This window comes from Periplaneta americana, chromosome 7 (genome assembly GCF_040183065.1).
Source record: "Periplaneta americana isolate PAMFEO1 chromosome 7, P.americana_PAMFEO1_priV1, whole genome shotgun sequence".
NCBI classification, from domain to species: Eukaryota; Metazoa; Arthropoda; class Insecta; order Blattodea; family Blattidae; genus Periplaneta; species Periplaneta americana.
In genome coordinates, this window is record NC_091123.1 from 153,728,303 (window position 1) to 153,743,007 (window position 14,705).

Below are 14,705 nucleotides of genomic sequence, written 5' to 3' on the forward strand. Positions count from 1 at the left end.
TTCTACATTGCTATTTTACAAAACAGGGGAATATTAAAACAATTTTATTAATCAGGTCTTTTACCGATTTGAAGTATGACTCATTTCACTTAACTTCTGCCATTCTTACTGGTATGAGAGTTAAATCAGTACTTAACATAGGAGTTACAAAATCGATAACATTAGCCCTGGAAAGGGAAGAGTTTTAATAGTTATTTATTTGGAAAGATATCCCATTCCATGAGCAAGATAACCATTAATTGTCAATTTGGTAGACTGAGTATAGAATAATTGATCACTTCCAACAATGGATCCTTTCATGACTGGCCAATTGTGAGCCAGGAAGAAAAATAAATGTTTTTTTTTTCATACCCTTCTACATAGTGCGAAAGTGGCCAGTATTTCTTCTGTACCAGAAAAGAGTATTGGCATGTACATTAGTGCCTTCCGTGTTCATTAGGAATGAGAACATGATCATGCTGTTTGATAGGATTGATTGTTGATTTTTGTGTTGTTTTTTGTACCTCTTTGATTTTGAAATAGTCAGTGTGTCATAGTGTTTTAGAAATTAATGTTTTAATGTGATTTAGTCATCATAATTTATGTGTTTTTAATATGTAGTTTGTAAGAATAGTACTTACAAAATGCAGGAATGAAGTGACAGTTAACAATTTAACATAACTTATAAAAAAACAAACAAGTGTGTGAAAGGATCTTTTGAGCTCTTTTCAGAAACTGTGATCAGATTTGGAGTTTGCTCACCCTTGCGTTGCAAGTGCCAGTCTCTCTGCAGCTGGATTGGCTCTGTTAAATTGTTAGGGACAATATAAAATTTCTCTTATGTCAATTGTGATGTCTTGGTGCATAGACCTTTTTTAATTAAATGCAGATATACTCAGGGTTCAGTACATAGTAATTGAACGATCATAATATATTGTATGAAAATTTGTAAAGTTCTAGAGGCTTCTGGTGCCAACAAATTTGGGGGAGGGTTGAGGAGGAGTGTGGGAGATAACTGTTATAATTGAAAACGTGATGAGAGTTCCAAAAGATAAGTGTAATTGAGTGAATTTGTCCTATCAATAAACGGACATTCCATTATGATGACAGCTGTCCTCCTCTCTAAGAAGACTAGTTCCCATACATGTGTGATGGACTGATATCTAAAGCAGTATTTGATGCGTATGTGCCACATGTGTCATCGTAATACCATTTAGGTTAATGCATTTTGGGGGCAGAATGATGTTTGTCTTACAAAGTCATGTAATTAATATTCGTGCTTGAGCAGCAGATGTTGTGTTCTTGTCCCCATTATTTGCCTGGGTAATATGTTCATTTGACAGCCCAGCTCTATTTATTTCATTAAGGCATAGCATTGTCTTGCATTTTAAGACTTTCAGACTCGCTTCTGTTGGAAGGAGCTTTGTTAAGAAACATTAATCTTAGTACCGGTGCTCAGATACCACCATTATATGTTGGTTCATTTGAGCAAGTTACAATGTCCACAAACACTGGCATTAGCTGAGTCAAAGTGCAGGTTTCAGTGTTATTTAAGTTGAAATAAAGTCAGAACTTTCGGGTAATACACAAAATTACGAAATTTTGCCACAATAGTAATCGCTCATCATTGGCTAACGAATTTACAATTACTTAAGCTTTTGAGAAGTAACTGGTCGACACAGCGAATATGCGTATTCGATTGCATATGCTGCTGTTGCTCGTTTACCTGGAGTTCGCCGCAATAGCTAGCTCTATCAACGGTCACGTAAAGAGCATCGTTAAACTTCACACACTACTGGAAGTCTGGCTTTAAGGTAAACAGCGTATTCCGAATCTCACCGGACTGGTGAACAACAATGACGTCACGCTGCAGCGAAATAGGAACAAAACTGCTGGTAGGATCGATGGCTGTCATGGCGACTGTAAAAGTTGTTGTCTGTGCTACGCTAGCAAAATTTTGCGAAATTTCCGTACTGCCATCTCGTTCAATGAAAAGAGAGCATAAACAATTTCTTGAACCGGTAGTAATAACTGGTCCGTTGATATGTTCGCTCATAAGCCATTAACATATTGTTTTTACGTTGTGCTCATTACTAACAATACAGCAGAACACACCGCCGTGACACAACAGTGCACGATGTCATTCGTCTGTTAATTCCCGCCCTATACAAGAACCAATCAGATTCACTGATGGCGGCTGATGGATACTGCCACCATCTCTGCAAGCTGATGGCACCGGTGCGACACCGGTGGAGCATCAGTGACGCCATCGGTGAAATTCGAAACACCGTGATGCCATCAGATTGCTCACCGCTGAGATTCGGAATACGCTGAAAGCTCCCTTGAAATTATTCAACTCTTCTTTACAGGGAACTTTACCTGAAAGCCAGATTCGTGTAATATAATATACGTCATTGTAGGTACATTAACAAAAAACCACAATTCAAGTCACACAGAGTTTGTGTGCACTCAAAGTTGGGTTTCTGGCGCCTTGTCAGCCCACTTGAGTTGTGTGGATATAAAGGGAAAAATTGGGACGGTGTCGGGTGTAGTTCCTGAGTAGCTCAGTCGGTAGAGCACTCGTGCGCTAAGCGAAGGGTTCCGGGATCGATACCCGGTCCCGGAACAATTTTTCCCTTGAAATTATTCAAGTTCACACACTGCTATAAGTCAGTCAGTCTGAAAGCAGCAGTGGAGAAAGAAAATATTCCCATATTCTTTCACTAAAAGTGCAACAATTCTCCACAATAAAAATTGCTTCACTATAATGATTTACAAATCTATTACACTTAGCGATATTTCTCCAATGTTGTCGGCCTCGGTAGCATACTTGGTATAACGCTAGTCTTCTATGCTCGAGGTTACGGGTTCGATCCCGGCCCAGGTCGATGGCATTTAAGTGTGTTTAAATGCGACATGTTCATGTCAGTAGATTTACTGGCATGTAAAAGAACTCCTGCGGGACAAAATTCCGGCACACCGGCGACGCTGATATAATCTCTGCAGTTGCGAGCGTCGTTAAATAAACCATGATTTTAAAAAATCTCCAATGTTCGTGACCTTGGATAGCACCAAGTTGCTTGTCAAGACATATGACGTCACACTGTATGATTCTTCCACTCGTCGATATGCATGTTGTCTTTGTCGACCAGTATATTGCAGAATTTAATTAATTTTGTTTTTGTATTTATATACGTACAACACAAAACTTGGCGTATAATAGTTGCTTAGCTCGTTTGGAATTACGCGAGGTTCGAGAGAACCAATTGAAAATGTGAGTTCATTCTTTTCCTTGAATCAACCTCATGGTAAATAGACAGTTGATTATTAAATCAGCAGCAAGATTGCCGTCATTTATTTTTTATCAACGATATCTTATCATATCGGTAGAATTCATACGTCAATTTTTTATTCTTTTAAATTTAATCGAAAGAAATGTAGAACTGGAGACTACAACATTGATCGACTACGTTTTGGTTATCGATAGATGGAATTCCGATATGTAGTAACTAATTGCCTCTTATTATAGGTCTACATTCTCGTGTTTTATTCTATAATCGATCGTCAACCCTACTGTAACACAAACATTAACTCCAGACGGTAATAAAAATTGGAACAACTATAGTGTGTTATTTAAATTAGACATCATTTGGATTTCCCTTACGTCATATGAAATGGAATATTTATGGCTTGCATTTTGATATTTATGGCTACATAAATGCGAATTTCAAAAATTATTTATTAGTACCAAAAAATTACAAATTAGCAAAGATTAACGAACCAGCCTTTGACCAGCTATTACGCCAGATTCCACTAATGAGTAGTATTGCTTTTTTATTATTTATTGACTGTAACTTTATTTTGCTTTCTTTGAAGGAGCACAGTGTTTGAATGTTTATTGCCCTGTCTTTGAGTAAAGCATTACCCAGGTTTTGTAGGTTTTTCCTATGTTATGATAAATTAGGTACAATATGAACAGCTTCTCTGGCTGTAACTTACCAGTGTATACAAGTCACAATTGATGTAAATAAGTGGGCATCTCTAGCATGTAAGTACTTGTTTGTGTGATGTGACTGTGATGCCTGCTGCATCTTTATTCACAATAGCAGCTGTAGAGGAATGGTGTGTTGTTCTTTGTAAATCTCAGTTGAATTTGGGATGAGATTTATTTTATTTGTTGGAATGTAGATAGGAATAAATATGTTATGATATTAGGCTGGGCCTTCTTTTGAAACATGCACGTATGTATTTGAAATTGAGAAATCCTTTACCATACCGATAGCAATTTTCTTCCTTCAAATGTAGTGTCGTAATCCTGTCTTTCATTCCCATAGCCCTTGTCCTACCATTGGTTGAAAGAAGTTATTATGTACTAAGCCTTAAAATGTATGAAGTATGGTAGTATTTATTGTAGGTTGAATATAGTACATTGATTTTTTTTTTTTTTCGAACATGCATGAGATTTCTCCTTAGAACAACAGTCTGCATAGTTCATCAGCAAATTTTCATGAACTGCAGCCTGTGTATGGATTCTCGTTGTTACTGTTTTCTTAGAAACAAGGGGATATTTATTCGTGTATATACAGATATGTGTATATAAGTTTACATACAGTACATCTCTATAAGTATGCTATTATTTAATTAAATAGTTTAAAAATGAAATTGTGATATAAGGAATGAACAATTTATTTCCTGACCGAAAAGCGACAACTCTGGCTTGATGGGTACGCTCCCATATGCTGATTACGGAGACAGGTATCGGCAAGTTGAAAAACTACAACTATTGATGTTAAATATAAGCAGTTAAAACATAATTTACTCACTCGAAAAGTCAAGGACGAAGGTTCTGAAATTGTCTGTCTTTTTGTTTAAGATATGACCCACCACTCGCTACTGGAGGTGTTTTCCAGATGCTCTTTTTTAAACTCGTAAAGGGTATCTTTTATAAAGTTCCACAGAAATAAAAACCACTGGTTAAGTCTGGGGATCGAGAGGGTCACATTCCTACTCATGATTGGAACAGGAAGGCAGACAGTTTTAGAACCTTCTGAGTGAAGTAGTAAAACCATTTTTAAGAGAGAATTAGAAATCGGAACATTAGAGAACATCTCAGAATACAATTTAAGAGTTAGTAAATCAGTATAGAGAAGAATGGAATGTAGAATTTAATAGAACGGGAAACGACACGACTAGTTACGATATCAAATAAGAGTGGAAGTGAACGGCCGTGCAAAGGCTGCGATGATTTTATAAAATATCCAGGCAATCGATGGAAATTTCTTACATGGAACTTACAGTGCGAGTTGCGAGAAAATTGCACGTGGATTACTTAACAATATGGCTATTTTCTCAGAAAGTAGCTAAAATTAATCCTTGTAAAATGTAAGACTTTTTTCAATAGAAGAGAAACTCCAAAGCGATTCGCTTAAACGCCACTTTGCTAGCAGAAATCCTAATGCAAATCTAGAAATCCTAATGGCTAGATTAAGTTCTTTGGACGGATGAAGAGCTTTTAGAATCAAGTGGGAGAATTATAGGTATCCTACAAACAAAACTCACCTCGAACTCCCCGCGCCGCGCATGCTATACCCCTCTTACCCCCCCCCACCCTGCAGTAGGCTTGAGAGCATGCTGGGAACGGGAGCATACGTCATCTGCGCGAGACAGTCATGCCCGCTGGTTTCTGCGCACTGAGTTTTCCTTGTTGGATGCCTATAGTAACTCATAACTGCAGGATCTGATTGACACACAGTTCGAATGCTCGTTGCTCAATAAGAATATCGTTTCAAGTTACTGTTTGATGTGGTTTTACAGCACGTTTTGGCATACACCCTTCTTCTTTTGAAGAATTAGAGCATTACTTCTGCGAATTGTAAGAGTAGGCTGTGTTATACGGAATTACACACTCATGACATCGAAAACTATATGTATTTACAAGAGAAGTCCTACCTTACATTCATAAACCTGTAAAAGAAATACTTGTGGGAATCGTATTGTGACCTCATTTTTTTTTACCTTACTTCCACTGTTATCATATACAAGCTCTGCTCATTTCTGAGTATGAGATTTACTGAAAGGAAAAGTTTCCTTCGTCATCCTTTAGTACTGAAAAATTGAGGCGATATATTTCTCAAGAAGATGGTGTAGGATTTTCTTCTGAGTGCTGTACAGATCCTGAAAGAGAGGCGGTTAGTAATCGAAAAACAAAATGGTGGTCACATTTGAATATCATATTACTAGATTTTATACATAAAAAGCTCATTCTTTTTTTAGTGATACTGTGCTTTATTTTTGTACAGTTCATATTTTAACGAAAGTTTCAGTGATTTTAAAAGTCTCCCCACTTTTGAATAACTAATATAGCCTACAGTACTTATGTGTTACTGTGCAGTAATAAATCAAACTTTGGAAACAACTGTTTTTAAAATAATACTTTTTGTTCATAATTCAGGGAACTGTTACGCCAACTCTCGTTGACTATTTCGACTGAGTTGTTTATAGTTTCGTCCCAAATATCGTCGGAGAAGAACCGTTGACTACGATAATTAAATTTTCTCACCGCGTCTGATTTGAGACTCAGAGTTCTATTTCGTTCTACTTTATTATAGCCGGAGTTTCTTAAACTGTCTCTGTCACGGTTAATTTTCTTGGAACAATTCTCATAGGTAATGCGACATTGTTACTGATGGAATTATCTGTCAACGTAAGACAGAATTTTCGAGTACACATAACTGGATAATGTATTTATAAGAAACTGGAATATTTCATACTGCGTTTCTCTCTCTTGTCACCTGATCAATACGAACATTTATGACGGGCTTAGAGCACAAATGGTGTAACTCCACTTTTCATGAATCTGAAGTTACTGCCATATTTTGTAGCAAGAAGAACCGTAGTCTTCAATGCTATAAGGAAATACGTATAGACCTATAAGTTATCACTAGGGCTCGGATATTTAGGTGCTAAAAATCGGGAAAATATTTATTTTTTATGTGCTAAAAATCGAGAAAATATGTGACAAAAAAGGAAAAATATTTAATTATGTTTCAATTATTATTTTATGTGAATATAAGCAATATGCAGTACTCACCAGTATAAATTATGTTGTTTCGCAAACTGCTGAAGAAATATAGTAAGCCTACACACTGAGATTCATCCTCAAGTTGTCCATCACAAATGACTGACAGTTATCGCGGAACACTGCCTTGTATCGGAAAAAAGAGAGCCCTGGCCTTTGAGAAAACATGCATCCCCTAGAGATACGTTTATAGTTGAAAACGAAAACAGAGGCAGCTGATGTTTATGAAATTATTATTTCTTCCTGAATCAGCGTTGTGATAACTTACTAGACACTCCTAAATGATACATCAATGTCTCTGTGTGTTAGTTATAATACAATTTTTTAAATGGTAACAGCTTTTATCGCTTGTGGTAAGAAAGCAGATTGCAGTTCCACAAATCCACAGATAGACAATTTCAAGAAACAGTTGCTAGCTGTCACGTCGAAGCAACTGCACTGAACATTCGGGTTATGATTAATCTGAAATGGGTCTTTTGTCGAAAATTATTTGATGGAAACTTAATTTTTGTGTGTTTTTATGTGAATATTTGAAAATATGTATTTACATAAACGCATTCAAAATGTGTATTCGTGCGAAATAAAATTTAAAATATAGACCGCTCAGGTGACCTTGTCCGAAACTTAAAACACAATAATTACGAGTTTCTATTACAGTGCAAATAAAATATTTATTTATCCAAGAATCCTATCCGTAGTTAATCGTAGCCATAGTTATCACAGAACTCAGATGTCAGCACTGTTTCCTATACGTATTCACTTTTAGAAATTCTCTTCTTTCCCAGAACTATCCTACATGGAGTTACACCATTTGTGCTCTGATCCCCTCATATGTAGATTCCATTTATTTGAAGTAAATTTGGTATATAATTGTAATGAAAATGAATATTTAAGTTAATATCAAGAAAAGTTTTATGTGACAGCGGTATAAAAAACACAGCAAGTTCGCTGAATTTTAGTCTAGGGCTTCTTGTGTGATAAATAAGTGATATTACAATTAAGTAGAAGAACCCCTATTAGAGAAAGAAGTGAAATGAGATTGCTGAGATGAACTACAGCAAACACAAAACTGTTGGTTGCAGTGCACGCAGAGCCAAGAAGAAGATTCCTGCCTTTTTAATAAGTTTTTTTAACGAAGTTGTATCAACTATGAAGTTAACATCGATGGAAATCATCATAGTGAGATGGAATTTGGCGAGATGAGATGGAGGATTCGCTTTAGGTTTACCAGACATTCGCCTTACATTCGACGACAATTTATACAAAAGAAAGATAATCAAATCAAGCAAGATTCGAAATATGGTCGAACACAGACTCGGAGTAATAGGCAGACTCGCTACGGCCGAGTTAGATCGAGCTGTTATTAAAGAAATATTTTCATTCGGATTTAAGTTGTAGGATAATCTGCTGGAAGGATTTTGTTGGTACTCAATATCTTAGTAATTTCATCCGAGAAATATGCAGGGTGAGTCAGAAATATGGCAACATGTTTGAATGGTTATTATATTTACGGGAACTGAGACATTAGCATTAGAAAGGAAATCTTAAAATTAAATAACATTACACAACAATACCAATCGTAGTCACTTTATTGGTTCAAAATGCTTGTCGTTCACATCCAAGCAAAGAATGCGCATTCCTAACAATCATTTCCATCAGTCATTGCACAAACTACGACTGATCCACATTTTGGACGTGTCTTCAGTAATTCCAGGATTTTCTGTGGCGTGATAATGTCGATTAACACTTCCGTTCACCTGGAATACAGTTTTGTCAGCAACGAGAGCAATGAGTGACTTTCCAGAGCATTGTCGACTATGCTTGGATGTGAACGGATATACATATAAGTTTTTTACTGTAACCTGATATTATAACAATTTACAAAATTTTATAAAACCACAGTTTACAGAAAATCTGTTTAAGATTTTCTTGTTATTTATAAAAATGAATCTTAATACCATATGAAACAGAGTGGACAGTATGCCCCTAAAATGTTTGGTAGGAATTAATAAGCTTACACTCGCAAAGAGTATATGTCATCCTCCATAGGCATCATGTACGGTGGTAGAATTGGGATGAAGGAAATGTTGTATTCTGTTTATTGCTACTTACTGCAATACAAAATTAATAAACAGAATAAATATAGCACACACCCGTCTGAACAAGCTCGTGTTCGGGGGCAATTCCTATAAATAAGTTAACAATCTTGTACTAAAATACAGCACAATAAAAATTCAGTAAAACTACCAAATTTAATACAGTAATTACAAAACAGGAAATACTGTACTAAGATTAAAAAAAAAGAGAATCGAATCAAGAACAATGTAAGTTTGAATCAATAAATATATTGACATCAAGAAAAAGGAAAAAAGGGACATAAATATTAAACAACATAATTTTATTTTTAAATTTATAAAAATTAAAATACCCTATGTCTGGATTTATTATCAATATGGAATTGTATAGCCTTGGCCCGTAACTCTGGTTGTGATTTAGTCCAATGGTTGTGTGGCATTTACTCGTAGATTCAGCTAAAATTTCTTGTGGTAAAATAAAAACTGTGTTCTTTATATTTTCGACGATATTTATGATAGTATTTTAAAAATTTATATTTATACTGTATATTCGTTCCATTTCGAAAATATGAAAATCTGAATAAATCAGATTTGTTGGAAAATCAGTTGACTTTTTTTTTTTATCCGCATTTGAAAGTATAAATTTTGTTCCTCACTATCCCATTATACCATACGAGGTGGTCAGAAGCAAAGGGGTACAAGTGACGTTTCTAATAACATGAGTTATGGTCCGTCCCAGGAATCTGTGGAGTAACTTCGCGCATATGAGGGGCGGAGTCTATCTGTGCCGGAGTGTATTGCGGGCAGCATCAGCTCTAGTCCGCTGAGGGGTAAGATGCTCGTGGTAGAATATAGAGTTCAGATAGAAATTATCCCTTCTGCAAGCGATTTCTCGCTTCGTTCAAGCAATGCCTCCCCCAGAGCAGTCATTGGCCCTAACCCTCCCACATACCACTTGCGCAGAGCTCTTGTTTCGTCTTTCTATTCCACAGATGCCTGAGACGGACCATAGGTACATCCAGGGCGAGCTAAATCATCTAAAATTTTAGTTTAACCACATCACACACTAAAATTGAAATAAAAAAAAAATTCACGAAATTTACGAAAGCTTAAGTACTTTCGACCACATTTTCTCAAAAATACCTTAAGTGCACTTACACCCCTTTGCTTCTGATTCCCTCATATGACATGCTAGATTGACCAAAACCTACATAAACTAATCGCACAATATTTGTAGGATGTAAGAGCGAAGAAGAACAAACTTATAGGCCCTAAATTGCTTTACTAGTGTTGCATAAGGAAGAAACATGTTTGTCCCACCTTAGATGCTGGTCTATAATAATTCCTAAGTACTTCACTTGAGTAGATTCCTTCAGAATAGGACATTTGTGATTATCATTAATTGAACAACCAGCATTTAGTTTATCACAGGATTTTAATTATTGTAAACCACTGGCATTTAAGGCGAATGAAATCATGGAATGATATAGATCAGTGGGCCAAGATACTCTTTTCATCATGTAAGTTGCTCCCAAACCACAGCAGGTAGATAACTCTAACAATCAGAACGTTGTACCTTCCCAAAAGACAGCTCATACCATGACAGAGCTTTGCTTTAACTAGTGGTAATTTTTTATATACATATAAAGAGAAAGTATGTGTCATTTAGTGTCATTTTTCTTTCTCCTGCGAGTAAATTTCTCACTTCTTTTAAGCGGTATTGTAGTTGCTACGTAGGCTACTAATTGCTCATATGTGCACTATTTGTTGTTCGGTCTTGCTAACATGGGTTTAAACTTACCTGTTTTGAAAATATTCTTAGAGATGGTGAGACGTTTTCTTGGACGAATCTCGTAAACATTTTAATTTTGAGTTTAATTTCTTCTTATCCTTTGCATTCTTGTCTTAGAATGGAGTATTTTTTGACAGTTCTGATTAGACAGATGTTCCTTAAAGGACTTACCCTTATTTGGCTACCAGCTCAGAGCTGATTCATTGTTGAGAAAAGGATAAATAATACATTGTTGGTATACATGTAAAATTTTGGAAATAAATTTATCAAAATCATGAATTACGCTTCGGCTGATTGTTACATCCTCTATTGCAAATATTTATTTTGTCTCCTTCCCAAACATCCGTTATACACCTTTCTACAACACTCAAACTTCGGCCACAGAGTATTTGACTACCAAGGGAAACATTACATAACTGTATTCGGAGTGCATTTGCTATCGGTTTGTGAATTATGCTTCACTTGGAAAACAAATGAGTAATATACGAGGGTGAATCAGAAGTTGAAGTAGCGACTTACATTTTTAATGAGCCTCCTTAAGCTATCTGCTAGATGACCGTATTATCGATGTGTCCATAAGCGAAACAAAGAAGCGGCAGTTGCAAGATGGCGGCATCCCTGCACAAGTGTAAAATTGGTTACTTTATTAGGGCATTGATACACGCTTTGTAATAATACACCTGAGGCTAATCACCTGTGTTTATCCGGGCTAGCATATCGTGCCATTCATCCTGTCTGCTCGGATCAAGTCGCCAACCTGTAGCACATTTGCCTTCGTGAGAATTTCCACTGGTCACCGACTCATTGTTCGATACTGGTCCACACTTTACAGAACTTCTGCACCCAATTGTAGATAACTTTACGTGACAGTCAATACTCACCATACACAGACAGCATTTCTTTATGAATATCCTTTGCTGCCAGACCTTTTGTCCCAAAAATTGTAGAACGGAGCGCTTCTTGATAGTGTTATACTCGTGCAGAGGTGTCGCCATTTTGCAACTACTGCTTCTTTGTTTCACTAGTGAGCATATCATCTTGACATCTGATAAATAATGTCATCTGGCAGTGATAGCTTCAGACGTTTAATTAAAAAGTATAGGTCACTGCTTCGATTTGTAACTTACTGACTCGCCTGTGTATATGACACTCCTGACTTATGCATCCTACAACAAAATCCCCACGCTGTAGAAATATGAATTTCACAACGAGAGTTCTAGGAATGGAATCATATTTTGTTCCCGACTGCTTATTTTCTGACTTCAACCTGGTATAATTTATAGAAGCTAAATTATATACGTGACGAAGTAACTGAAATGTAATTTGTTAGTAGATTCCTCAAACCCTGTGATTTGTTGCAAGATAATATAATCAGTCTTGTTGCTTTTCTTCGATATTTGTTATTCGTAACAAAGGTTGCAATGACCGAAATAGTCTACCATACGCCTATAGTACTTGCAAGAGTATTAAACTAAAACATTATTACTATTACTATCATCATCGTAATCTTCATTATCATTATACAAAAACCTTCAAGAATTGAGCTCTTTAGTCCTTCGGCTTGTGTTCTTATGAATCGACACTGGATATCCTGAAGTAGCGGAAATGTGGTCAGCATAGCACAAGATAACCTCTTATGAAAACGCAGAACATAGAATTCACACCCACTCTCTGTGTGACGAAAATACATCTCAATTTCATTATCCTTTATACAGCATTTTGACATTCGTTGCTGTTCTATAGGGAAGGTCGTTTTAGTCGGTTGAGGGAAAATGCTGAACAGCGTAACGGGCAATCGGCAAGTCAAATGTTGCAACCCATTCTAATATAAAAAGGTAAAGGAGTCGCCTTTACATGCCATGAGGTAGACGCCCTCGTTACCTCGGCAATGGAATGAGATGGTGTCACAGTCTAGTATATACAGTCGCGAAGCTCAATACGTAGTAAATATGCAAACATTAGGTAGTTGCTCACCACTAGGATCGCTAATATCGCCTCATTACAGGCAATGCAAAATAGTACCGTCACAGTCTATTGTTTCTAGCACCCTCAAAACTCAAGCTTCGTGACTGTATATAGTAGACTGTGATGGTGTGGTCCGCTTCGACCTTCATTTTACCCCCTGAAAAGATTATAGCTATTCAATTGACAAGGAGGCTGGTTGGACTCCAAGACTGTTAAGGGAAGAGGATGGTATTTTTTGGTTAAAATTAGTAAATTTTCGAAAAATAAGATTTTTTCCTTAAAATATTCTGTGATATGTGTGGAATATATTGTATGATATTTTGTGGGTATTTGTGCCCTTATCGGATGTTGAAACGCCATTTTTAAACTTCCTGCGCTCTGGATTTTTAAATCACACCGCTCTTTGTTTGTTGTTTCCGGAACTTCATTTTTTTTTTCAAAACCAAATTTTTCTTTAAAATACTCTGTGATGTGTGTGGAATACGTACATTGTATAACATTTTGTGGATATCTGTGCTCTTATTGGATGTTGAGACGCCATTTTTAAAGTTCCTGAGCTCTGGATTATTTGATTGCTGTTTCTGGAACTTTATTTTTTTGCTACATTGCCGGACAAAAATCGATATAATTTTTGAAGTATTAAATATATATGTATGAAATTTAGAATATACATTCTCTAGACTACTAGGAAACTTTTCCCCGTAACAGAATTTTCCTAATTGATTTCATTTTAAAAATAAGTCTGTCTGTTTGCAAGAAAGAAAATAAAAAAAAATTTAAAAATTTTAATTATTTATTTTACAAATGTATGGATTAATATCAAAATTCTGTTATAGACAGTTTGTAGAGATTGCTTTTACAAATAAATTGTAACAAACTGTTTGAATTTATCTTTAAAAATGGCTTAGATATATGAGTTTAGTAAAATCCTGCACTGGGTACATTTTTGTTTTCAAATCTGGCTCCCAAAACTTTTTTTCAAAATATTTATATTTGGTTGAGTTGGTATAGCCATGAGCTCTCTACATACAAAAAATTAATATTTTACACCAAATAGGAAAAAAGTTTTAAAAAATACCATCATCTCCCCTTAAGGAACTTCTGCAACAGTAAAGATCTCATGACCACCTGCGATTGAACCTGGACCGTCCAGTCCGTAGCTTGTTCCTCAACTAATTGAGCTACCCGGTCGTTACTTTTTATTCTGATTCCATATTTTACTTTGATCTGTGAAGAAATAAATAAATTCATGTGTTTCTAAATTATTGAACAGCTGGATGATTTTTATAATGTAATTACTTGTTAGAGTTTATCATACTGTAGACCGATATAAATGTCACCGTCCAAAAACGACCGTCCTCGCTGTATAAAAACAGTGTTAGGAAGTACTAGAATGTACAAGATTAATTGCTTAGGTTGTGAGGCTTGTTACACAGACGATAAGATGATGTTCAAATTGATACACTGAAAACTGAGTGATGTGAAACGTATTAATCAATAAACAAAAGAAGACAGAATATCTTTACATTTTATGAAATGTTCTGTTTCATCGTTGTGAAAGTTAGGTAGTAAAAGATCAATTAAGACTGATGCAAGTGATATAAAAGTGGTACCATGGCAGCAGTAACACTATACCAGCGTCAGGAACAGTAAACGAAATGAAGACAAGAAATAAAATACTGACAGCATAAATAATTTTTAAAGTTCGGAGCAGAAGAAGATATTAGATGATGGGCAACATTAAGATATATGAATCGTATGAGAAGACTAAGATCCTGCATCGTGGCGTCATGGTCTAAGGCATCCTGCCTAGGAC

At 35.9% G+C, this 14,705-nt stretch overlaps 1 protein-coding gene across 3 annotated transcripts in view; it reads left to right on the forward strand.

Annotated features, from left to right (window-relative positions):
* The window catches only part of bs (serum response factor blistered), a 423,352-nt gene that overhangs the window by 156,733 nt on the left and 251,914 nt on the right, over window positions 1-14,705 (forward strand). The window lies entirely within an intron of this gene.